The following is a 27,595-nucleotide window of genomic DNA, read 5'->3' on the forward strand; positions in this document are numbered from 1 at the left end:
ACTTCTTTTTATATAGCACAGCAAAAGAGCAAAAGCCTATTAATCACTGAAATCATCATCTTAATACATCTTCAGAGCGCTAGGAGTGGCACCACTTGTTGCCCACAGCCCCAGTTCTTCAGTCCCATTTAGCTGATGGAAAAGCCGAGTGAAATGTGGAGAATACACTCCGCGATATGGCATGGGAATCTGCCTTTCTCCAGCATCCTTGGCACTGGGCCCAGCTCTCAAAAAAAGGGCAAAGGGGGCATTTCTAGTGTGCATTGTAATCCCCACAATCGGGGTGCTATGCTCGGTTTTTAGGCAAAGGGCATTAGTTCAGAGAGGGGCTGCATGTATTTGCCAATCTCATCAAATGTCTGTGAGACTGAGCATGTTCAGTCCCCCACAAGACAGGTTTTTAACCCTTTCCTGTCTGTATAGCTGTATCTCCATTTAGATGGGCCTCCTCAATATATTTCCTAATATTAAGTCATTTAGATGACAAAATCCTTGCTGCAGAATGGTTTAGGCCTTCAAAAATAAAATTTAAAAAAACCTAATCACTAGTGCGATTTCACATTTCAGTCTTCAAAACATTATTCCTGCTTTTCCTCACCTTCACTGCTAGTAGTATGACTGAATCAAACCTTTAAGACTACATTCTTCTGCTCAAACTGGCCTGCAATGTTTCAGGAATTTGAATGTATAGTATAAACTTAGCTGAACCTGTAAGGAATCTAGTAAGACAAGTTTAATACCAAAGAATTTGTTTCTAATTTAGCAAAAAGAGGTTAAAATTAGCTCAGCATTAGCTAACATGCACCATTTTACTGAGCCTTTTTTCTAGTCTAGCACTTATCTCTTCCTATGATTTAGCTGTTTAAGAACCATCCTAGAATTGGAAAACAGATTTGAGCTTAAAAATAAGGAAAAAATACAACAAACCTGAATTTATAGCAGGAAAAGATTGTGAATGGAAGTTAGTTAATGTGGTTAGGTTTAGTTAATAGCAAACACATTTGTAACCACATAAATCCTTTTCCCATTCTAAGCAACCTAGAAATTGCAATTTAAGCATTAGTCCCTGAAAGAAATTTGATTTAATGTACAATTGCAAAATTCCTGGCTATGCAATTATAAGAATTAGAGCTGTGTAGCCCCAAGCTCACAAATTCTTTTATTTTGCTATCCACAGACACACACACACACACATACAAAAAATAAAGGAAATGAGATTTTCAGGGCTTGATAGATCATCCTCTTGAGTCCCAGAGCCACCCTTCTTCAGAAAGTTGTTTTGGGATTTAGCCCTACAGGTCCTATTTTTATTAGGAATCTGAAATAATTGTGAGCAAACAACATCGATTTTAGAGGAACATGTCAAAATAAGGAATAAAAAGGATGAGTAGTTTTGAACAAATACGAAGTCATTGCTGGTCTATATGTGACTAACGTAACATTATCAAATGCCACTGAAGAGGCAATTTGCTTTAGAAGGGTGCCGGGGAAACAAGGATATTGTGCTTGGCTGTGCCCGTAGTCAGACACTAAATCACTGAGAAGATTCTAGTTCATCTGTTGTTTGTCTTACTTATCTTGTGTCATACAGAGAGCCTTCTTTGTGATTCAGTACCAGACTGTACTTGTTCAGCATCTAGAAGGCAGCAAGGACAGTTTCTGCCCTGGACAACCTGGGGTTTTGGAACAGAGATTTTAGTTTTCGTCATGGTTTTAGAGACTCGGTGTAAGATGTCTGGGATGTCAGTTGAGGCTCCCATGGAAAGAACCAAAAGAGATAATAAATCTCAAAAAACATGACGAAGAAGCCATCTGAAAGCGCACGTGGATATAGATAAAGGTTTATGTAGCTTCAGCTGAGATAGTTAATATTATTTCTGAGCTATAAGGTAATTAGCTCCTGCATATGTAGAAATACTGTAACTTGCCCTTTGTCTTTTTATCTCAGAACCTGTTCTGTTTTGAAAGATAGATCCCTTCAGAGACTTTTTTCCTTTTATCTCCCAAAACTTACTGAAGCCCATGGAGAGTTTGTAGGGTGTTTGGCCTTATTACACCTAGAAAAAGGAATTGGGAGTGTGATGGAGAAATCTAGAGACTCTTTCCCAGCTTCTGCATGGAAAAGGCTGTTGAGGAAACCCCTGCTTGACTGTTCACTCCTGCCTCCAAACCTCAGCGTGATCTGGAAAGCAGCGAGGTGGAGAGGGGGACGGCACAGCAGAGCAGACAAGCAGGTGCGTGATGCAGTGCCAGCCCAACGCTGCTGCAGGGCAGGTTGAGCACTGTCACGCCAGGTAAAAATATTCTGGAAAGGGAGGTTGCTTTTGCCTTGGAGAGTATTTCAGAGCACGCACACAGGGCGGGGAACGTGATGCATATGAACAGAGATGGGGAAATGGTTTTAAACCACGATGTAAATAGAATAAGAGGAATTTCTGTGGATGACGCAGCCATCAGGAAATTAAAAACGGGTTATTTTAAATGTGGCTAAAAGTGGACATAGCAGACATCAGCATAACCCAGACTGAAGCTGATATGTCTCTGTAATATGCTGACACAGTCTTGAATCTAAGAACTGTAGACCTTCGGGGATTTTATTTTAAAAGTTGCGTATTCATTACATGCTTATTCTTCCATTCTTCTTTTTTTTCCCCAACAGTTTTATAGTCTGTTGCTTTCCCCTAACATTTCATTCTATATATTTTGGACAAGTAGCCTTCTATATCCTCTCTTTTCTACCATTCCTTTTACGAGAACTTTTTTGAGGAGTTGAAACCCCAGGCCTAGTCTGCAATTAAACTGACATTAATGAAAGGATATTTACCTGGATGGACTACTGGCCTCACCAGCTGGATCAGAGCTCATGTTCTTGGGCTCAGCTGTGGTGAGAACCTTCCTAGGCAAGATGGTAATGTAAGATATTTCCCCAAATCAAAGAACTGCATGACTCATACTCACCTGAGAACAGTGTCAGAGAAGACAATACTATTATCCAGGGAAAATGTAAAATTAGTCTTTAAGACCATGTCATAACATATGACAGGAAAAAGCATCTGGGCAGCCTCGACCAGCTTGCAAACCAAATCAGAATCAAAACATTAACTAATTTATGTAAATGTTATCTTCACTGTACGGGGCTGCGCAATCCCGCTCAGCGTGCTGGTCAGGGTGACCCAGCTACAGCCATTCCTCACTGTGAGGTTTTTGCTCTTTGTTTGCCTTGCCAAGGAGAGTATGAGGTTGTCAAAGCAGCATTTCAGAGAAGTGACTCACGGCCTTCCAAATACTGGTGCCACCAAAAGTCCCTTCATCCTTACTGCTTTCTGTAATTAAACCACGTTGTTCTATGCTTACGGTTACCTTCTATCTCAGTGTTTTTGTGGCAGAGCCCTTGGACCTCTCAGCCTAGCAGGACTAGTAGAAAGGGAAACTTAACGAGGCTGCTGCCTAAATAACTTTCCACAGGTCTGAAAACAGTTCGCTTAGAAGTGGCATGAAGTCATAGCAGAGCACTTTACTTTGGCATGACGCTTTTCCAGTCATTCGGGTATAGGCAGGTCAGGCCTTCATAATGCCGGGCAGGACCGACAAGGAGATGGCAGAAGGGACATTCCACACGTGATCGAGGGCAGCGATGAGGAAAACAGAAAGCTCTCGCTCTCTCTGTAAGCTACGGACACGGCACGTTCCCAGTCCTGCTGACGGTGCGCGCGGCCTACGCAGCATCTCGGGGCTCCACCGCTGCAGCCAGGCCGCGCCTCTCCCTGCATGGCGCCCAGCTCTCCTCCCAGCCACACGGCTGGGGCCGCAGGCAGTGGCAGCGAGGAGAGCCCGCCGCCTTCAAAACACGGGCTTTCGTCTGGGGCTGCAGCTACTAACTGCCGAGGTCACTCTCGAGATAAATTAGTCACCAAATGCCCTTAGAAAACCATTTGCAAATGGGCTGTGTCTGTACTGAATACTCAATACCAGGGTTTCAATTTCAAGAAGGCTATTTCTATTTTCCTTTATATAACGTAGCCAAACTACAATCAGAATTATATCCACTCACAGTCCTCTCTATAAATATTTAACACTGTCTGAGATAAGCTTTTTTTTAACAATGTTCACAACTATATTTAGCTCACAGACTGGGTTAAAACTTCTACCACTTTAAAAGAGATTTTTTCGATACAGTCTTTCGCTGAAATTTAGAAAGTTCCCATGGTTCAGAGGTAGTGGTATCTTAAGGTTTCATTTTCAAGTTTCGGGGTGGATAAATAACAACATACATTTTGTAGAATTTCATAGTTACTTATGTAATTCTAATTTCACACTTGCATCACCTGATGCACCTTTCATTTAAAGCAGTTACTACTGATTGATAGCAACATAAATGAAAAGAGGACTTGGTTGTGTACTTAAATAAAAATTAATATGCTATAGATAAAGACAGGTGCAAGTGTACTCATGCAAAACCAGAAAAGTAGCAGACTTGGTGCTGCTGCGGTTTCTATTGAGTTACTTAATTTGTGATTGCCTTAGTTGAATGACGTCTTGAAGCACAGAAAGTATTACATACATGTGAAAGCTTGCCAGTATTACACTTAAATTATATTCTTCGGTTGTTTAGAAAAAAATGAGACCCTTTGACATATTATCTCTGGAATTCTTCATGAACTGAACATAGCTGCATGCTGTTAAATTACTACATGCACCCCCAAAGGCATACATTTTATTCATTCCCATCCGAAATGTAGACTTCATGAACCTGCTGAAATCACTGAATTATATTAATATGAGACTTATATCCCTGAAGGGTAGAGCATCAATGAATGCTATTGTCAGGAAAGCATCTGAAGAAGGCAGATGAAGTCTGAAGACTGATGTACATAAAGTCGTGTAAACAATTCAGACCCAGGCTACAAATGTGAGGAGGTAAATAATTAAATAACTTACCGTAGAGGAATTCTCTCTGGGCATACTTGCATCGACGTCATGTACGATGCATTTTTTTCTAGCCGTCAGCATGTCATGACACAATCACTGGTGTGGAGGATGGTTTCCCCACCACCTGCCCTTCTGAGGCCAGCAAAGATTTCTTACCTCTCCCTTCATACATTTCAGAAGTTTTACACCTTAATATCAATAAGTGATGAGACAGTAATAATTTTCTCTCTGTTTGCTAACATACCTTGAGACCAATCCTTCTGGTTATCTCTTTTCCAGAAAATACAGGTTAGCTGAGTACGGCAAAGGAAGAGGAATGGAGGTCTTCCAAAGATGTCCCGTGGTACTAATCCAGGAGAACTTGTGCTGAGACGAAATACATGGTTGGTTCACCACTGTGTCATTGGACAGATGTGGTCACGCAGGCACAAGATAGGGTAACGCTCCTCTCTTTAGAAAGGGTTGCAGTTGCCTTCCTCACTCTGTGCCTGTAAGCAAGACATAATTAGAAACAAGAAAAACTCTCCTTGAATTAACAAGGAAGGGATTGGATAAACTGGCCAGCAAAGAGGGGTGGAGGAAATATGGATTATCTGGAGAACATCACTGGCCTGATCCAAAGCCTACTGATATTAATGAGAGGTTTTCTACTGGCTCCAACTGGTTTTTCCAAGTCTTTCACATCACTTACAAACACGGGCAGTAATGACTGGGTGTTTTAGACAACCGTTCTTCTCTCATTTCCTCCCTACTTCTTCTTCTTGAACATGTGGTTAATTGCATCTTAACCCTATCTCTAGCCACTTGTACTGGTGCTACATGAAGCTTCACAGGAACCTGCTGTTTACTGGCCCCTAAAAGACAACATGAAGGAAAAAGTCTGTCACATGTTTTAAATGCCATGTGCCTGACATGAGGTGGTTGATTAACCTTTGGAACCTTTTAATCTCTCGGTCTTCTCCTGGCTTGCCAGATCTCCTCACCCTGATATCTCAGTCAAGGGGAGTGGTATAAATGCTGATATAATTAAAATGAAACAACACTCCCTTTCTTCAGGTGAGTCATCTGCAGGTATCCAGAAAATGCACAGTGTGAAAATTACCTCCGGTTCAAGGCATTAAGAATACAAAGTAGCTCCTTAGAGTTCCTTCGGAAAAGTAAATACGGAGCACCTCTAACTTATAAATAAAGAAAACCAATTTCCTACTGTTTGCAGTCGCAGGCTAGAATAACCATATTGCAAAGCTTCCTGTGAATTTGCTATGTGGGGTGGCGCCCTGCTGCCTTGCCTCAGGGACAGCCCAGAAAGCAAACTCTGATGCAAAGGGCAGCGCGTGGTTCCTTCTCTGTCCCCCATGGCAAGAGCCCTCCCGGCGGCAGCTGGTGCCCGGCACCGCGCTCGTGTCCCAGCCGCTTGGCACAACGCTGGTTCCCAGCAGAGCCAGCGGCCAGCCAGGGCCACACTGTGTCTCCACCTTCTCCTCTCTCGACACACAGGTGGCTGACAAGGGAGGAAAACAATGGTCCTCCAGACACCCGTCTTTTCACATGATGTAAGTATCGCAGAAATGCCTTCCTGGCTGTGAAGCGGACCACAATCTCTTTAGTAAACAGGCAAGTTTCTGCAGAGATTTAAAGCAATACATTGATTTGTTTGATTTTTATATTAATAACCTGATGAAATAGTCAAGAAACTCACAAATTACCTACTTTTTTTTTCTTTTAATGGAAGGTGACAAGTGAAAGTGTAAATCCTCCTAAAATGCATTAGATTAATGCCTGCCATAACTGTGGAGGTGCTTTCACAGTACTGGTTGCTGTTTTAAAAGCCACATTGACTTAAGTGAGCACTACCGAACAAAAATGCACACGGAAATCTTTGGAGACTTTCACTCAAAACATGTTTTGAGAACTGTCTACAGCTTCCTTGTAGCTCCCGAGAGAAAATGAAAGGCCAGAGAACGACATTTCAATTGTTCACGTGTACTTTGCATATGACATGCCACAACACCCCAATGGTTATGAAGCAAGGGCCCGCTGAAGCACACTCCATAGGTATGCACAAGAGTAACCAGCTGTGGGTCTTGCAGCAACCTATATGCCCTAAATCATCACTTCTGCAGAGATTTCTCAGGGTGCTCAGTGCAAGGAGCCTTCTGCTTGTCCTCCTTCTTGCACCCGCAAAAGATGATCTTGGGTCCTACCCTGGTGCAGGAGCGTGGTGGGTTCCCACCTGCAGATGTTTGTGCATGCTGCAAACTCAAAGATTACCGTGCCCTCCCCTAGCGCAGCCTCGCCCCGCTGCTACTGAAACCCTTCTCTGTCGGGTTGCCCAATTCCGGCTGAACCATTGCCAAGATCACAGTGTACCTCAAACAACAGGTAGGCCTCCAATGCACCGTCACCCCAGTGCAGGTATAACCTTCCCCTCCTGTGAGATTTTAATGCCATAGCATAGGAGAATATCCATGCAACAAATGTCGTAGCATGAGAGGATATTTGTGCAACTTGAGGTGTGGCATTTTTAACTGTTTGGAAAAGAAAGATATTTGCAAGAGTGTCACTGCAAATTCACAGCAAATTGCTCCCTTATTTTCAGTTTTAAGGTGGTTCCCTAGAAAATGATAAAATGCAGTTCATTTAAACATAACAGTTGCATTTCCAAACTGTTGTCTAATACTGATCTTGAAAATCACATTTGTTACCTTACTGCTTTATGAATGCCTCATTCCTTCCTAATGAATAAAGACTAAGCATGGGTAAACTAGAATGTAATAGACTGTAAAATGTGTATATTTATGCATACATATATAATTTTATGATTCTAGAATGTTGTTTTCTTTGGGGTGTTGGTTTTTTTTTTTTTTTCATAATGACTTACTTGGAAAATCCAAATGCCTGTGGCTTCTCGCAAGATCCCACCTGGAGTACTGCATCCAGCTCTGGTGTCCTAAACATAAGAGGGACATGGACCTGTTGGAGTAGGTCCAAAGGAGGGCCACAAAAATGATCAGAGAGCTGGAGCACCTCCCCTATGAAGACAGGCTGAGAGTTGGGGTTGTTGAGCTTGGAGAAGAGGAGGCTCTGGAGAGACCTCATAGCAGCCTTCCAGTGCCTAAAGGGGGCTTATAAAAAAAATTGAGAGAGACTTCTTAACAGGACCTATAGTAATAGGTTGAGGGGTAATGGGTAATGGTTTTAAACCAAAAGAGGGTAGATTTAGATTAAATGTAAGAGACAAATTCTTTATGATGAGTGGGGTGAGACCCTGGAACAGGTTGCCCAGAGAAGTTGTGGATGCCTCATTCCTGGAAACATACAAGGCCAGGCTGGACAGGGCTTTGAGCAACCTGGCCTAGTGAAAGATGTACCTGCCCATGGCATGGGGGTTGGACTAGGTGACCTTTAAAGGCCCCTTCCAGCCCAAACTGTTCTGTGATTCTTGAATGCCCAACCGAGGATTTGGGTATCCATGTTAGTGCACCCAAGTCAGAATATTAGATTCATCATTGGCAAACTGAGGATATTTGAGGTCTACTCATAACTGAACCGCAGGGTTCAGATCCCGTATTCCTAAATTGAGGTTTTTCAAGGGAAACAGAATACAGTCCAGCAGCTGAACCAACAAAATAGGTAGGAACTCATCCCTTGTTTAAATTTTGTCGTGGAATCTCAAAATGAAATCAGTGGTTCTGCAGTGGTATCGTAAGCAAGAGTATGATCAGAAAACAGGCTGTGGAAAACTCAGGGAAGGAAATTTTAATGAGCATGATTTCTTCAACAGTCTTGTGACAATCTGTAACAGGAAGATGGCCAATGAAAGTCTTAATAGCTTTTCAACTATTGGATTAAAGCTTGGGAAGGACTAGTGATTGAGAAAGGGAACAGAGAAATCAGCACGAAAACAAAACCAAACCAAAACAACAACAATTCCCCATGGTCTTATTACACAATTAGGCTTTAAAATGTTTGTATCCAGCACCCCTCCACTGGGAGGCCTCTGTCACTGCTCCCTGGGGACGTGGGGCCCATGGTCCCCATCAGCAGCTCTGGGAAGAAGGGTAAACTCCTTTCCCAAGGTGGCAAAGTAGGATGTCACTACCTCCTGGAAAAGAGAACGGGCTGTTTTTATTTTAATCATGCTACCTGCATTTGTAATCCCCAGCTAGACTCTAAGCAAAGCCGAACAGCTTTTAGATTTTACTTCAAATGGGAACAAAATTCATGGGCATGAAGAGGATGCCCTGGGGAGGCAAATGATGAAAGATCCTGGTAACAGCACCATAAAAGCAAAGCTCCAGCAGGAAACTGAAAGGGCACCCTGGGTAGATTTGTTATTGGAGCTTCCAGTTTTGATAAGAGAGAGGTGCAAAAATAAACCAGAGATAATTTTTTATTTCCTGATCTCATGGCTGCTTTGATGAACTGAAGTTGCTAGGTTGAACTCACTGGCAGTCAGAGGTTTCACCTGTCTCATCAGCAGGACAATGATTTCAGCTGCTTGTGAAAGACTTGTATTTTGTATGCCCAGGCACCCAATGTTAAAAAAAAAAAAAAAAAAGGGAAACACTTAAATCCTTAATTCAGTCCCTTTGAGTCTTGAACCTGATGGCTGGGCTCAAAAATAAAAGACACACCACCCTCAGACATCTCTGAACCCCAGAGGGGAGGGAAGCCCCAACAGAGAAGGGCTCTTTTGCCATCCAGTGGGGTGAAGGAGAGGCAAACAGAAAGCCCCAGTAGACATGTCCTAAATATTTCTTTTGTACGTTGTGTTACTACACTTGAGAGGCATTGCTGAGAAATAGAGTTTACAAACTGGGGAAAAGTTTGCAGCTATAACCATAATATTTATAGTTTTGTAATTTATTTGTAGCATTGTGAAATGTATCTGGGTAAATGGCTGTCCCAGCCTAAGGCAATAACTAACGTCCAGCAGCGGGTGCAAGGTTAGCAGTTACGCTTAGCTAGCTTGGAGAGGGTCACAGGATTTTTGTGCTGCAGACTATATAAGCATAGGAGGCAGAAAAAAACCCAATTTCCCCACCTCCTGGAAGGTCTATGTCCAGTTCCCCACACAGTTCAGTTCAGCTGGTGGCTGTGGGTAGTTCTCAGCATGAAAACACTGTAGGAGAAGTCCCGAAGCCTGTTAGCCACCCTGCAGGAGTCACGCACGTGGCTGCGCTGGGTCAGGAGCAGCCGGCCAGGAGCGGAGGTGCTGGTGGCAGAGCTGCTGGGACCCATGGCGATGGAGCAGCTGGAGGCAGGACCAAGCAGCTAGCAGAGCATCGCTTTACATGGCAGTTTATCACCCAACAAAGCTTTCACATACTGCACATGGTGGGAAAAGCTCTAGCCTAGAAATTACTTCCTTAGAGGAGAAGACTATGAGCTGTTATAGTTAAAGAATAACTATCACAGTCAGTTACTATCACTCTGTTTATCTATCTGGTCAGATTTTTGTTCTCTCTTAGAAGAAAAAAAAAACCACACCAAAACAAACAAAAAAACCCCCAACCAACCAACCAACAACCCCACTGTTGTTAATTGTTTGATTCACGTTTGCCAATAGGAAAAATTAGGTAGTTCAGTATGATTTTCCCAGTTGTCTAGGTGTGGCCTCAAAGTCACCGCTTTCGGAGCAGCTCCTTTCGATTTGAACGCAGACCTTGTTGCTGCCAGTGGTGTCCTGGCGGGAGAACTACCTCTAAAGAACAGGAGCAGTGTTTCAATGTAATGACTGCACTCTTCTTTTTCCAGAGGATCCCTGCTACCACTGGTATGTGGGATGGAGGATATGTAGTCTGAGGATACACTAAGGCAGCGTAGCCTATCTCATTAGTTAGAAAAGGAAGAGAACAAATACATTCTAGGAAGAAAAAAGGGCAATGTATTAAAATAACTAAATACCATCCCAGACTCCAGCAGACTCCTCAGGCCTGAGCAATTATGAATAATGCTGGGTACATAGGATGAAACTTAATTTAGACTGCAGTTTCATAGACAGTTCAGGCTAATCTAAGTTGGCACCGTTTAGGAAAGAAGCACTTACCTGCCTGTCTGTCCCCAGCAAAACTATTCCCTGCTTTTCTTCCCCATTCCCTACATGCAGAGCAGCTTTAAGTTTCTCTGCATGGCACGCAGTGGGGCAGGCGGTTCACCCAGAGGGACAACCCTGCTGCTCCCAAACACGCTTACGGACTCCCCGTGCCCTCTGCCAGGTTACAGCTCTCCTGTTAACAACAGGGAAAAAAAGCCATAAGCAGCAGAGAAGGGCTTTGCTAACCCAGATAGGTTTTCTGATTTGGAGGGTGGTGCAGTGACATCTTCAAGCAGTGATGACAGTACCACAACATACCCCAAGTACTGGGAAAGAGGGGAGCAGTTAGGACACTTGGACTTGGAACACCCTGGAGTTGGCACTAATTCCAGCATCTGCTAGCTGAACGCTGGTTTATGTTATTGCTGTGTAACATATTAACTTCTAGAGGTCACAGCTCATTAGCCCTGATCCGGTGATGAATTGTCTGAATACAGGCAAGGAAAATACTATTTATTGCAGCTGTGGAAGAAAAAAAAAAAACCAAGGTGCTTTTGTTTTCATATATATACTATTTTCTTTTCTTTTAATTGTTTGGCCCACTAAGATATTGACACCCTTCCACCCCTGTGCTCATCTTTGGACTCAATATTATACTGGGACATTGGCCTCAGTGTTTTGGAGTTGTTAATCCTGTGTCAGGGAGCCCAAGATGAACTCAAAAAACACAGGCAAAGTATGTGTCCATGTGCATACACCTAAGTCTACTTTTCCTGAAGTTTATATGTATTTTCATGTGTGCAAGCTCAATCTCAGAGCTGAGCATCTATGCTTGTTTTAAGGTAATTGTACAAGAAAAAAATATGACTAAAATGCAGCAGCCTTATTTAGGATACTTAAAAATAAATTACAAATAAAAAAGTGGTGAACAAAAAGTCCCCAGGATCATTTCTGTGGTCACATGCTCATTTTGTAGGAAGCCGGCTTTCTCTTGCATTAGAAGAACTGTAAGCATAACTTAGGTGTAAATTTTATTGAGACATGCTCTTCACTGCCAGAAATATGCAGAGTTCCCATATAAACAAGCACTGTTTACAGATATCTTCCCAGTAGTGGCACTCCATTGTTAAACATTAATTCTTAGGAATGTGTATGTTGTGCAACCTTTTTATGTGCTATTTGGATCTGTTTGCAATTTGGAAGAACGTTTTTGATAATTTAGGATCAAAGCACAGGTTTGGGAGAAAGTCACCTACACAATGTGCAGGAATGCACACATTAAAGAGCACACTTGTTTTTTTTTCAGTAAAGGTGTCCTGAAGTTTGTGTTGCAACCATTGAATTATTAGGAGAGCAAAAAAAGCCTTGATAATCGCTCCCATCTGGTATATTTGCATTCTACCAACGGAGGAGAACATACACACAAGTGGTAAAAAGCAAGTTGGCAAAAAAGGTTAGGGAAATAATGTAAAGATTTAGGATCATTTCTGGGGAGACAAGCAAGTGTACTATTTTTAATGCAAGTTTCCTGTTGAGAGCAGCACAGGCGAGAGGCCTCTGCTCCACCTGTTGGTGAGAGGGCTAAGGGAAATTCTCCATAGAGAACCACAGAGGGTGAACACACATGTTTTCTTGTGTCTCCCAGGGAGTGTCTAGGAATAGTAGTGCATGAGCTGAGGTTTTTTGGTCTCTTTGGAGAAGATTAAATGAATCAGAAACTCCCTAAGAGACTTAAGGAGGAAAAAAGGAGGAGTTACCTTCTGGCCAGCAAGCAACCCCGCCTGGCCTATGGTTAGAAGTTGAGAGGGATGCTCAGACAAATGCACTTCACTGTCCAAACCACACAGTTTGGTGTTTTTTGGTTTTTACTTTTTTTTTTTTTTTTTTGGGGGGGGGGGGGGGGGCGGGGGGATGGGGGGTGTTTGTTTGGGGTTTTTTTGTTTTGTTTTGGGGTTTTTTTGGTGGTGGTGGTTTTTTTGGTGGGGTGTGGGGGGGTGATTTTCTGTTTTTGTCCAGTTCTGTAACTTTGGAGTGCTTTGGCCATTGGCTATGAAGCAAGTCAACGAGACTGTCAGCAGGGTATCACATCCTTTAGCAACTGTGAGGACTTACTGTTCACTGTTTTATGGTGTGTTGTGCTTTTTGTTTAACCCCAGGTTGGTAGATACTAAGAGAAACTTCCAATTTACAGAGTCTTCAGCTGTATCAGTGTTTTCCTGGGTTGATCTGCTCCGTATCTAGAGGCTTCCGGGAAAAGAAGCTGGTAGAGTTGCCCGTCAATAAATATTACATCTGGTATTCCTATGAGGACAGGCTGAGGGAGTTGGGGTTGTCCTGTTGCAATAGGACAAGGGGTAATGGTTTAAAGGACGGAAGATTCAGGCTAGACATGAGGAAGAAATTTTTTACAATGAGGGTGGTAAAACACTGGCACAGGTTGCCCAGAGAGTTGGTAGATGCCCCATCCCTGGAGACATTCCAAGCCAGGCTGGACGGGGCTCTGAGCAACCTGATCTAGTTGAAGATGTCCCTGCTAACTACAGGGGGTTGGACTAGATGACCTTTGAAGGTCCCTTCCAACCCAAACTATTCTATGATTATTACTTCTTGGCAAAAGTCTTAGTTTGGCCTGGGACAGTGGGGATACACTTAGATCTTGTCTGTGGGAAATCAGTGACCATGAAGAAAAACACACACACACTGCATAAATGGCAACATGTGTTAAAACACTTGTAAGGATATTCAGACTGACCCTAGCAGGCAGAGGTATCTAGAATATGCACTTAGAACGAGTATCTCATTCAGTGAAGCACAAATGCGTCCCAGTGTCAGAGCTGGTCTGTATTTTTAGACTCTATAACCTCAGCGTGTGCCTGAACAACGATGCCCTTTCAGTATTTCTGAGAGCCTGATTCTCACTGGGGACATTTTTCAAAATGCCCATAGTAGGGAGAACTTGCCCACCTACATCTGAAGTCAGGAAAAATTCCTCCAGGAATCGCAGTGACTCAGGAGCAGCCAAAGCCTGCCAAACTGGAAGAAGTTCAGAGGCAGCACTGCCTATGATCAATTCATTACATAAACCTCACATAAGGGAGTGGCATGAAACTTTCCTGCCACCAACCATGAAAAACAGTTACGGGGAAACACAGCAGCCTCCGCCTGAGCTTTTAACAATCTACTCAATCTCAGTAGCACAGGGGTCCCAAAGGGCCTGGTGGTAAATACAGACAAAATCAAAACCAGAGATTAAGCGGCTGTGCTGAGACGTAATGTCATTTCTTTTAGTATCTCCAGGCACAGACAGCAGCTGCAGTTAAGAAGATAGCCTTAGGAAATAACTTCTTAGTACAAGAAAGAAGGAGAAAAGTAATCTTTCCTCACATTCTTTTTGCAGCATGTGTTGATCAAGTTACAAAACTGCTATGAAACGTAAGAATAAGAGACAACCCTGTGTAGCGAGGACCAATAGAAGCTATAATACTATAACTGCATCCGAAGCAATGTCCCACATAGTTCTCCCTGAACTGACGAGTTTCTTTGAGCATCAAACCACTGGTGACACATGTAGGATCCTACTGCCTCAGGGCTGGTAAAGTCTCTGAGCACAGGTGGCAGCAGAAACTAAATGCAAACCAAAGTTTGAAGCTATATTTTATACTAAATCTGTCATAGTTCAGTACTTGATCTCATCTAAATGGCCAGGACCTGTGCAACAGTAATTCTACATGCTGTGCAAGAAGAAAAGCTGTCAAAATGCATGGGAGAGAAGGAAACAGCTTATGGTCACAGTTTAAGCACAGGTCCTGCAACACTTCAGCACGTCGTGGAGAATGCCTGGTTGGAGGAATCAGCCAGAAGTGTTATTTGTTCAAATGAGTTCACATTTGAAAAAGCTATACTACATACCAAAAGGGTCCTAAAAAAATTAAGAACAGCCAGGAACATGAGAAATCATAAAAAATGAGAAAACATTAAAAATGTGACACCTGTCTCGATGAATAAGGGAAGCAGGGGGCAAATAATCACAAAATCACAAAAATGCCCAAGCAGATGCCTTCATAAAACACTTAAGTTATGCCGCTGCTTTTGAAATACTAGAGTCTGAAACTTCCTGAGGATTTAGTGGGAACTTCAGGAATTTCTCCAGAATTAAGCTATAGTTGCAAAGCTAATGAAAAGTAATTTGAGAACATCCCCAAAGTCTTAAACCTTCCAAAGAGAAACTTTAACCTCTCTTAGGAATTAATAGAAGAGGTTGGACTGGAGCCATTTCTCTCTCTGAGATTGTTCTGGGCATGGAAAATGACAAGGACGTTTCGATCCTTTTTGTCTAGGGGCTGTGTTGCACAGAGCAACACACCCAGCTCTGGGCAGGAGAGCTTTCTAGGAAAGCTGTACCCAGTAGCTTCCCAAGAGGCCAGAGTGGCACCGCATTAAATCCGGGACTATCCTGTTTAGCAACTCAGTAAAAGGAGAATGAAAGCTTTCGTTACTATTTGAGTAAAACTTAAACCTTATGGGTACTCTTCTCTCGTATGAAAATGCCTTTTATGACTTGATTTCAAGTCTTTCTCACATGTCTCATGAGATGCACTTCTTGCTAAGCCGCCTAGGAAGACTCACCCTGAGCCAGACCCACTTGCACAGTGGAAATGGACATTCATTCAGTGACTGCAGTGAGATAAATGTATTGATCTCACTGTCCTAGCTCATCCTGAAGGAAAAGAAATTTTCTGTGCAAACAGAACCTAAAGAGGATCTTCCTTAAGAGGCTGGGTGAGAAATCTGAATAACCAGCAAAACATTTCTTCATGGACAAAACATATTACACGCAGGAGAAAAGAACCCCAAACTATTTCCCATGTTATCCTGGTAGTTTTCCTTCATGTATGACAATATGTCTCTGCAATTTTTTATCATCATCACATTAGAGGTCAAACTTGGCACTTGAAGACTGCAAAACATACTAAAGCTTCATCATAAGTCTCAATTGGGTACAAAATACCTTAAAAAGCAAATTCCTTAACCACGGTTCCTCTCTGTAGTTAAGAGTGGAGGACTCTCACATGCCCTAGAAATTGTCAACCTGGCAATGTCTTTATTCTGTCTTTGCGCTTCCCTCACAGCCAGGTTCAGGCCAGGACAACAGACAGGGCTTAACCTGACACAGAGTTCTCCAGCTAAGTGCCCTGAGTCAGAGCTGAACACCAACAACAAATACATGTATACACATATTATATACATATTTATCAAAAAACAACCCAAAGACCCAAGCAAACAAAAAACCCCAAACATACTACGAAAAGGAAACGAAAACCCAAACACCACAACTTTTTAGGCACAGCCAGATTAGCTTAGACTAAAAATCCACCTTTCTCACTGTCCTCCCTCTGAAAGAGGCCCCCAACAGTGAGCATCTGGGGAAGGGAGTAAGACCAGGACAAAAGTAAAATGATAATTTCAGGTGCTTTAATAATCGTTCAGCTAGATAATGTTTCATTTGTTTTTAGTTGAAGTCTACAGTCTTTATAGTTGCATGATTTTTCTTAAAGTGAAGGAATAAGGAGAGAGGAGGAAGTTTAGCAACACGATAATTAACTACTTAGGGTAAATCCTCCCATCAGATTCATGAGACAGATTTCAGATAAGCAGCTCAAATGAAGGATTATCTTGCTAGCAATGCGGAAATGTTGATCAGCTTGATATTTCCATTCTGCAGACCAGTTCATGCTGGCTGCTTCCTATTTTCTGCAAGGAGGTAAATCTCCACAAAGGTAGCAGGTCTGATCCAGAGAGGATTTTTTTAAAACCCCTGCACATGACCGTCTTGTACTTGTCTGTTTTCAGGCAGAAATGAGATTTGAATATAAATGATGCTCAGTTACCCCATTCGAGAAGGGTTACTAGACAGATGGATGCCCTGATGGTATGATGGATGGGATGAAGCACATCACATATGTGCTAATATGGTGTCTTAACACAAACATTAGCACTTGAGAGCATCACAGAGTACTCAAGAATTCTGCAAATATTAAGTTCAATTAAAAAAATATAATCTATAACTGATAATGCTCTCAGCATATGTTTCATGGCATTTAAAGACAAATGGAACCCATCTAGCCAGTACATTTAAATTTCAAGGAAAAGAGTCCTGTCCATCATCAGGAGTACACTGGAAAAAGTATACAAAATATACAAAACTGGAGCCTTCTCACATGCATAACAGTCTTGCATACACCACTCTTGTATGGTGTCTGGACAACCAATGTGCCTGAACAAGTGAGATACTCCATTTCCAATGGAAAGGACGGATAACATTTTGTGGTATCTCATGCCAATCTCTTAGCCCACTTGATTTCACTATGCCCCTTTCAGTCCTTTTGCCTCATTCAGAAGTTGCAGGGTGGCTTGAACAAAACCCTAATTTCAGTTTCAGGATCTAAAAGCAGTTTGCTGGATGGAGCTCAAGGGTCTCTATCTCTTTATTCCCTACACGGTAGCAAAACACATACACACACTTTAGGTACTTATGTTTTTAGTAAGAAAGAGAGGATCCAGAAGCATTTTGGGGGAAAAAAAATACAAAAGAGTTGCTATTACTGCATGCACAGAAGTGCTACCACTCTTCTCAGATTTTGTTACTTGAATATTGACCAGAGCAGATACGAGATATTCTGTATCTCCAGGGAATATATTTCCTACAAACAGGTTGCACATCTTGCCTGTGGGTAAAAGAAAATGTTGTCCATCATGAGAAAAGGTGCTGTAGTCATGCCACACAAATTCCCCATGTCTTGGGTGTCCATAAGGTAAGTATCAATGTTTTCTAATGGGCATCAGATTTCTTCAGAGATGCAGGTGTTCATTTATACATTTTTTAGCTGCATTTCCCTGTATTTTGTAATAAGTAGAATTAATCTGTTACAATATTAAAAAGTCTGTTTGAAGCTTGGAACCTAGCCATCTCCCATCCTTAGTCAGATAAAATCCCCCCCAGACAAAAATAATTTTTGCTGAATGCATACCTAAGCAGATGAACCTCACAGCAAGATTTCCAACAAGTACTCAGGAAACTTAGGTATCAAATTCCCACCAACTGAAAAAAATCCCCCTTTCTCTCCAAGACCATTGAGATAAGATCATGTGCAGACATCACATCATACTCAGCTCATGTCTGCACGTTTAGCTCTGAAGTGCTCTTATCATTCCTGAAGATGTTCATCCTTGGGCTTCCAGGCGTATTAGCTGAGTCTGAGAGTCACGCTCTCTTGGCAATTGCCATTTCTCCCTCAGTTTTTTTCTACACTGGCAAGCACCTAAGGTACCATGACTGATCTCCAGAACATCAGTGGGGCACCTCACTAGTAAGTGGGGAGGATGCTCATACTGCCCAGACGAAACCACTTGGAGCCCTACAAAGCAAACCCAGCACTGTCATCTCCACACAGGCAGCGGCTGCCTGTCAGGGAAGAACACCATGTGTTTCACAGAGAACAAGACAGCTATTTTTTATTTTGTTCTTTTTAGTTTTGCTAGCTCTGGTTTCAGAGCTGATAGAGCGTAGATCCATTTCATATATATCTGAAAACGCCTTTGCGTGGCAGTTAGGAGACTCATACTGGGGAAAACAGTCGAACACCGCAAAAAAATAAATCCAGTTCTCTGTAACAGAAACAATGATAACTTGTATGCTTCCAGGCATGCTATCACTTAGTGAACGTGGAAGCCAAACAAACAGGTAAACTGTTGATCGAACCTCAGAGTCACTAGATAGGATCATTCATATTATCACCTTTAACCTCTTTATTAACAATTAATCCATGCACCTTGTTGATAACATGCACCCTTCACGGGTCCTCAACTTTCTTTACTGGATAATAAGAAAAATGGCAACTTCTCAAACATAATTCCATCTTTCTTCTTACAGTCTTTCCAGCATGCATACACAGTTGCTGAAAGGTGGGAGCAGCTGTGCACAAAAGCCAGTGTGCATAAATCCCACAGGCTCCCTCTGGATTGCCCAAGCAAGGGCGTCAGGAACAGCCCTGCCTGCAGGAGAGGACCGCAGCCTCCATGACCCAAATTACAATAGCTGAAAAGGATTTTTGGTAAGCACCCAATGGCAGAATAAAGCCCAGTGTATCACTTTTAGACAAGAGTTACTCCTTAAAGAAAATGCTTTTCTCATGGGAATAATTCTCATTTAAGGTTCACTACAGCTACAAAATACTGTTTTCATTTTCCTACACTACGTCTACTCTTTCAGGTAGCCTGCAAGGCTCAGCTTTGTAGCAGTAACAGCATGGCATGGCATATAATCCCATTTTATCCCCGTTCCTCCTACAGACAGCTCATAAGATGTAAGAAAATTATCCTTTAGATGCTTATGTGTAAGGTGAAATTTATGGTGGACATTCAGAACACTTTTAAACACTGTGGTCTGTGGCTCACTTTAAATCCACTAGACTGTGTAGGATCCTTGCAAAAAGTCTTTCCACAGCTACTGCCTATGAGAGAGAAGAGAGCAGCAGAGGAAAGCGATGCCCTCACTGACCTTGCCCTATAACAGAGCTTGTGGCTTGACAGTGACTGCAAAGCTGATATTCAGTTACATTGGTCTTTGCAGTAATTCTAGTTCAGGTTGTTCTTGTGAAATAAGTTGTAAAACCCACAGGAAAAAGAAAATAGCTGTAAAGTGCAAGTGCTCCGAAAGTAAGTCTTGTTCGCTGTAGGGTAGTTGCTGGTTATCTCGGTTATTCAATAGCAGATGGAGCTCTCAAAGACCCGAGTACTACTTACACACTAATTAACAGTCTCAGCTCTTACTGAGGTTAGTGGTATCATGGATTGCAACCTTCAGGCATTTAACTCAGGCAAGGAAGCTCACTCTCTCTTACTTCAGACGTTGCCTTCAGGAGATGGAACTGAGTTCAGAGCACTCCAGTTTCTCCATTTGTAGAGAAAGATGAATCCCTCTTTCTTTCTCCATTAAGTATAAAGGGAGATTATAAATCTGGTAGCTGAGGAAGTATACATTAGACGGAGTGGAAACCTGCATCAGGACGTCTTCGTAGCTGATAAATAAGATTTAGTCCAGATAATACTGACGTAGAGTGACAACGGCAGAGAGAAGATCTTGGCAAGTCACTTGCCTAAAAACCAGCAATGCCTTTTCTAATGTCCTTGGACTTTCAGTCATATCAAATGGCAAAGAGGATATTCCAAATAAGGTGCAAAATAAATGAAAGCCAAAAGATTTTTTTAGGGCATAAAAAGGGAAAGAAGTTCATTTAAGCCTACAGCCTGAATGCTGTAGCCCTTTACCTCAGCTTCTCATCTTTCAACTCATTCTATTCCTTGTTGTTATATTGTATTTTTCCTTGGCAAAAGACAGTCTTTGTCAGCTTACCTGATTTGCAAATAAATCACATTTATGAACATGAAAATCATATTTGAAAAGACCCCAAAATAATTGAAGCCATTTATTAACCAAATCTGCTGTTTAGCAAACACCAGTTCTCTAACAAATTCAAGTGCTAATTCAAGAATGTCTATCGGAAGTGATGGTATTAAAAAAAAAGAATGTCACAACATAAATTTGTACCTCTCTATAAAGTGATTCAGTTAGGATTCATGAAACATCAGACCTATCTCATTGGGCACCTATTCAAATAATATGAAAGGGGAAACTTCTGTAGAACAACTACTAAGAACGTAAACAAACGGGAAAAAAAAAATAAAAATTAAATTGAATAAAAACAGCTTCCCAATGCAAACTCAGGTAGAGCTTCTAGCCAAAAGATATTCACTAACCATATCCCAGATACACATTTCAGGAAATGGCACCAAACTCCCAAAACTTCGTGCTACTTTCAAGCCAATTCTTACGAAGTTTGAATATTAAATACGTACATAGGGTTTATTGTTATTTACATAATGAAGTGGATTAATTTTCAGCCAGCTGTCATAACACAACAGCTAGGAGATGGACACCTGTCCTACAGATCTAGGATCCTCAGTTCTAAGGAATGATGGGCATATAATGTATACGTTACACATTAACGCTGTTCAAATTTTACCTATGGCATATATGAAATGAGATGGATGTTTCCAGCTGCATATCTTTCTGATAAACTGTGACGCTTCAGATCAAAAGCTAAAGGGCATTAAAGAACTCATGATATTTGAACGGAATCATTGCTCTAGCCCCTCCTTCTCAGAATCACAATGGACTTGATTTCAGTGCGGTGCTGGTTTGACTGAAAATGAGTTCATTTTCTTCGTGCAGTTAGAAACTTTTCTTTTCTGTAGCTAGCATGGTCATTATTTGGACTTAGTTTGAGAACAAGAAGATAGCACCCCAGGACAGAGTTAATGTTTTTAATCGCTCTGGTCTGAGAGCCAAGGACGTTCTGAGCGCTCTGCCCACAGGTGTGAGGCAGCGGGGAAGGGGAGCATGGATGGGGCAGAGCTTGACTGACATCCAGACTGATCAATAAGAGTATTCCATCCTATTAGCATCATGCTTCGTATTTAAGGAGAGTCGGGATCTTCCGGTCTCTCTCTCGCTTCTTTGTTTTCTTTGCTCTCTTTGTTGGAGCCAAGGAGTTCTGTTTGGGACATTTAGTTCAGCCTTTTGCCATCCTGCTGTTTTGCAGAGGCCTCTGGGCCTTTTCACCTTTTTCTCTCTTCTCTCTCTGGAATTGGCTGTTGGGGATCAGATTCTGCTGCCTGGTACTGGCTGCTCAGTGTGGACGGAGTTTGTAAGGAATAGCTTTGAGTATATTTTATTTTGTATTCTATTTCTATTTTATATTCTATTTCTATTTTATAAATATATTTACTAGTAGTGTATTAGTATTTTGTTTTTTTATTAAACTGTGTTTATCTCAATCCAAGTTTCTCCCTTCCCTTTCGATTCTCTCCCCTATTGAGGGGGGGTGGGCGGCGAGGGGAGTGAATGAGCGGCTATCGTGGTTGTACTCCTAGCTCAAGTTAAATCATGACGAGTGCACATGACTGCAGATTGTTTGGACATTTGCAAGAGTATGGCAAACAATTATTTGGTCCTCATCATAGAGTTTGAGATTAAATACTTCTACCATATTCAAACTCATATATCAAAAGTGTTTACGTTCTACATTAGTTAGAAACTTAAGCTTTTTCAACTTTGGAGGGAAAACTGCACAGTGGAACATGTTTCACCACACACTATTAACCAGCCCTTTGCTTAGAACTGCAGTGGTGATGTAGGAAACATTGATTGTAAGCCCCATTTTGCCTAAATCGAGTGTACTTATTCACTCCCTAGTCACTGGAGGATTTTTTTTTTAAAACATTCTTTTTACATTTTTTGTGTATTCTTTCGTGGCAGGTTTTGTTCATGTAATTCATACTATAGTCAAGATTCCTTTCATTTTAGTTTATAAAAAGCACAACCTTTCCACAAAATTTCATTCCCAGGTAACATTTTCCAGCAGCAGCAACTGATTTCTAAACAGCTCAAGGATAAATGTTGTGGATGACATTGCTTTTCTCTGTAATATAGTTACCAGATTCCACAGCTAATGTCATTTCTGTAATAGATGAACTCAGCATGGTGCATCTTGCTTAAGTTATTTCCCACTAGGCATTGTGTGAATAAAAACATTTGAACTCAAACCCAGGGTGGAATTTATTAATAGCTCTATGATATCCAGATTTTCCTGAAACTTCACAATCTTTCCTTTGCTTCCTTCACATTCTTAAAGCACACTACTCTTCCTATTAACACTTGCAATTCCATTATTATAAGTTGCCTTTGTAGAATTCCCTGAGATGTTAGAGATGCTTATATGTTACATTATTTGTCCAGACTTCATGTATTATTACTGTCAAGTGACAAGGAGTTTACAGATGTCCTAGGAAGTTTCTCCTCATTCTTATCCCTTTTGTTGATATTTCAGGCTTCATATATATCTGTAGTGGCTAAATTAGTCCAGTAGATTGTTTGTTTGTTTTCAAAACAAAGACACTGTTTCCATTAGCCCTACTCACATTGTGCAGGATCTCAATGATTAAGGATGTTAGTGGGCCAGATGTCAATATCTCTTTACTCATCTTTGATATGAAAAAAGATGGGGTTACACTTTCAAAGTATCATCCTACTTGATGAATAACCATGGTGTCCTCAAGGACCTCACTGAGCAGGTTTCTATTCAGAGTAAATGCAATTTATGTCTTGAACATTTTTTTCCTTCAGGAAAATATTTAAACCACTGAGTCCTGTTAGTCATCAGTATGAAAAGAAAGCAGTTCCTAGCCAAAAAAACAGAAAACCCAAGTTTCCTGACTGTCCTCAAAGTCTGAAAAAAAAAGCTTTGATACTGATTGCTGCCAAGTGTGGAAAAAAACCAAACCAACAACAGTTTGGATTAAAATCTCTATTAAAGCTAATATATTTTAAATTCTGGTATAGGCTGTAATGATGAAGCTGTCTATCAGCCACAATGCAGATATGTCACCATCCAGTGCATTCAGGTTCATCTTTTAAAATGTCAGTTACATCAGCGTTTCTAGTACATTTGCTTAATGCAGTCCATGGGAATTTTGGTGCTCCCTTTAGTTTCATACCAAAGAATGAAGCCGAAGAACTACACTATACAGAGTGAGTTAAACTGCCCATTTACTAATTACAACATGAACATACCCTCTTCTCACAGCAAGAGAGAAACTCACAAGCAGCATGCAGGAAAGAATTTCTCTTCCCATTTTCATGGCAAATTAATTCAACAGCAAGAAAGGCTTCAACTGGATTATGGGGCTTTTTCATAGAATTGGGTTTTCTGCCAAAGTGGCTCTTAAGAGAAAGTCACACAAGTTCATTCCTTGTTACTGTCAGTAAAACACAGTGACATGAGGCATTCTTCCAGGTAATTTCACATGTTATGTTGTATCAAACTTTGCAAAAGCAGATGTGTATGAAATGATTTCTCTTCAGCTTCACAAGAACAGCAATAAAGGAGCTTTCCAAAAGCCAGGTTCTTTACACTGGTTTTGCGCTTCCCTCCCTCATGTTGATAACAAGGCAAATTAAAGTACATATAGCAAGACAAGCCATCTTCTTATGTGGCAAGACTTCAGTTTCCAATACAGGAAGAGTATTTGCAAGTCAAAGCCTTTCAGAACAGGCTGCAGCAGTTTGAGATTTCAGAGAGAAAAGGTCTGATACCACCACAAGTAAGATCACCTCTCCATCAATTTAGGATTCAATGTGAATTCTCTGCAGGACACTAGAGAATCTGAGAGCACAAATGTCAGAAATTCAGCAATGCTGAGGCAGTGCAGTATTTCCACACAGTTCAGAGAAGAGTCTGTTCAAGGCTCTAGGTCAACCAGAATTAGTCTGAAATTAATCAAAGGGTGAAACTAAGAGGCCTCATTTCCTTGGAGAAGAAACACCCCTGCTGCTTCATGCTACCTGAAGTAACTCCCAGTTTTGAGGCTGTTTAACCAACTATTTGTAGTATATTGGCTATACTGCTAAAACCAGGGAAAGCTTTGGGTTGGAAGGGACCTTAAAGATCACTTAGTTCCAACCCACCTGCCATGGCTGGGGACACCTTCCACTAGACCAGGTTGCTGAAAACCCTGTACAACCTGGCCTTGAACACTTCCAGGGATGGGGCACCCACTTCTCTGTGCAACCTGTCCCAGTGCCTCATGGTGAAGAATTTCTTCGTTATATTTAACGAAGAAATTCTACCCTCTTTCTGTTTAAACCCATTAAAATGGATGCATCTTAGTCAAAAAGGTAGAGCGCATTGTTTGGGGGCACATAAAGGAAAAAAAAACAACAAAAAACAAACCAAACAAAATAACCCAAAACCAAACAGCAGAGTTTGCGAAGCAGTCTCTAAAGTTATCTCCCTCCATAAACATACTTAGCAGCATAGCATACTTAACATTGTCTTTAGACAGTCTGGTATAATAATCATAAATAAAAATGACATTTGATGAGAACTATTTTCACAGAATAAGTAGGGAGGCTGGCTGGAAAAAAACATTAATTTCTCTTTTAAAAAGAAGTGATTGAATTGTTCGTGTGAAACAGGGAAAGCATGCCTACAGAAACCTAAAATTACACTAATCCAAGTTCAGGTCTGCAACAGTGTAAGATTCAGTGTAGACATCATATTGCCATAAATTTATAAATTTATTTATCACATAGGTTAACACTTAAATATTTTTTTCATGCTTCTGTAATGTTTTTATTTAGCTAGAGTTTATTCCTAGGAAGGGTTTCATGCCAATTCATGACATCAGGTTATATCAGGTGTATGAAACACACAGCATATGTGCAAGCAAATATTTTGCAATCATCCAGACAAATATTTAAGACGAGGCTTTGCTTTGCTCCTGCTGATACAGAAATCACAGCTTCACATCTAGACGTACTGGCAGGCCAGAAATACAGGGCCAAGCCGGCAGGGTTGTTCATTATCAGCTCTGCAGGCCATGGTTGTGTGCTAATATTTTCCCTGACCTTTCACTAGACAAATCATTAGCTGGATACATTTCTTCCTCTGCTGCTTCCATTCATCAAGGATTGATTAATTAGATGGCTTTAACTGGGCACTGCAGTGCACAGGGCTGCACTTCTACTGACAGGAGGAAAAGGAAGATGCAGGTGAGTATCAAAAGGCCAGATGGAAAAAAAAAAGCTTTCCTATCACCCTCAGTAGTGGTTGCACTGGATTTTCCGATGCGACAAGACCACGATTTACCTGATTTAGGACATCCATTTTTGCAGCCATAGAAGAAAAAGAGCTTGCTGCTGTTAACAGCTGAAATAGTAATCTGTATACCATCTTGCTCTTCTTTTAATTCACTTTGAGTCAGTCCCCAAGCGGCATGTTGGGACAAAGAAGGGGAAAATGAATGCAACACACAGCTGCATATGTACCTCACGAGCTGCCAGCCAGCTCACAAAAAGCCTTTTGTCTACACGGCCTGTTTGAAGACGGCAGTGCCTGTGGCCCAAAAGATTGCTACAGCGATGCTGCTTGCACCCCAGAATCAGACTCTGGTTAACACACCATATCAGATTAAGGTTGATTAAGTCCTCAGCTGCACAGCAAATTTACTGAGCTTAGTGAAGTGTTATGGACCTTCCCGAGCTGAAGATGTGGGTTTTATTTAACTGCATGGAATGTGTGCATAACATTAGATTGTGAGCAAGATGCCACAGCCATTAAAAAGCTGTCTGGTGCGTTGAATGCCTAAGGGCATGCAGATGACTCACTGAAACTTCGTTAAAACACAAGACATCTGCTTAAATATGTTTCCTGTCAGTCCTTTTGCATGGGTGGAAATAACGGACTGGAGGTTCTCTCCTACTCCTTCCAGCCCTGGCACCGAAGGACTGGAAAACTCCTGTAAGCCACGCTCTGGGATTCCCCTTTGAATGACGGGAGCTGACGCTTGGCTCCGGGCAGCAAAAGGACCCTCTCTCTCTCTCTCTCGCAGCCCTGAAAGAGAAGCCACAGCTGAGGGAGCCCCAGCTGCCATGGTGGTTCATCCCCGCAGTGCTCCAGCCACGCTGGAGCCCGCACTGACTCCCCAGGGGCTATAAACTACCGCGAAGCCATTTTTATTGCCTCACCCAGCCTCTCAGGCACTCAGTTCTCATCTCATGTCATCATACCTACCCTTGTGGTATCCTGGGGTGCATGAAGAAGAGCGGGGCAAGGGAGGTCACCCTCCCACTCTACTCTGCCCTGGTGAGGCCGCATCTGCAGTACTGCATCCAGTTCTGGGATCCCCAGTTTAAGAAGGACAAGGAATTACTGGAGGCAGTCCAGTGGCAGTTTACAAAGATGATTAGGGGCCTAGGGCACCTTTCTTATGAGGAAAGACTGAGAGAGCTGGGTCTGTTCATCCTGGAGAAGAGAAGGCTGAGAGGGGATCTCATCAATGTTTATAAATATCTCAAGGGTGGGTGTCAATAGGATGGGACCAGACTCCTTTCAGTGGTGCCCAACGATAGGATGATGGACAACGGGCACAGACTGAAGCACAGGAGGTTCCATCTGAATGTGAGGAGAAACGTTTTAATTTGAGGGTGCCAGAGCCCTGGAACAGGCTGCCCAGAGAGGCTGTGGAGTCTCCTTCTCCAGAGACATTCAAAACCCACCTGGACACATTCCTGTGCGATCTGCTCTGGTGAACCTGCTTTAGCAGGTGGGTTGGACCAGATGATCTCCAGAGGTCCCTTCCAACCTCGACCATTCTGTGATTCTGTGACATCACAGTTTTGTGCACAGCAACAGTAGCAACAATTCCAATGGACTGTGATGACACAGTAAAATTAAAATGGAGATAACTTCCTATTAAATGTACCTAATTTCCTTCAACAAGGAGACTGTAAACTGGAATAAGAAACACCTTCCAAAAAGAAAACAAGCAAACAAAAAAACCCCCACTGTTTTCCAAAGCTTTTGATAAGTTTGTGTTCTGAAGATGCAGCCCTCATGGCACAGCCTGACTTCAAAGAAAGTGTTAGCATATAAGATACATAGATATGCACCGCTGCACAAACATGTGATGAATAACAAAACAAAGTCATCAGCTTGCCTATAACAG

Source organism: Caloenas nicobarica, chromosome 2 (assembly GCF_036013445.1).
Source record: "Caloenas nicobarica isolate bCalNic1 chromosome 2, bCalNic1.hap1, whole genome shotgun sequence".
NCBI classification, from domain to species: domain Eukaryota; kingdom Metazoa; phylum Chordata; class Aves; order Columbiformes; family Columbidae; genus Caloenas; species Caloenas nicobarica.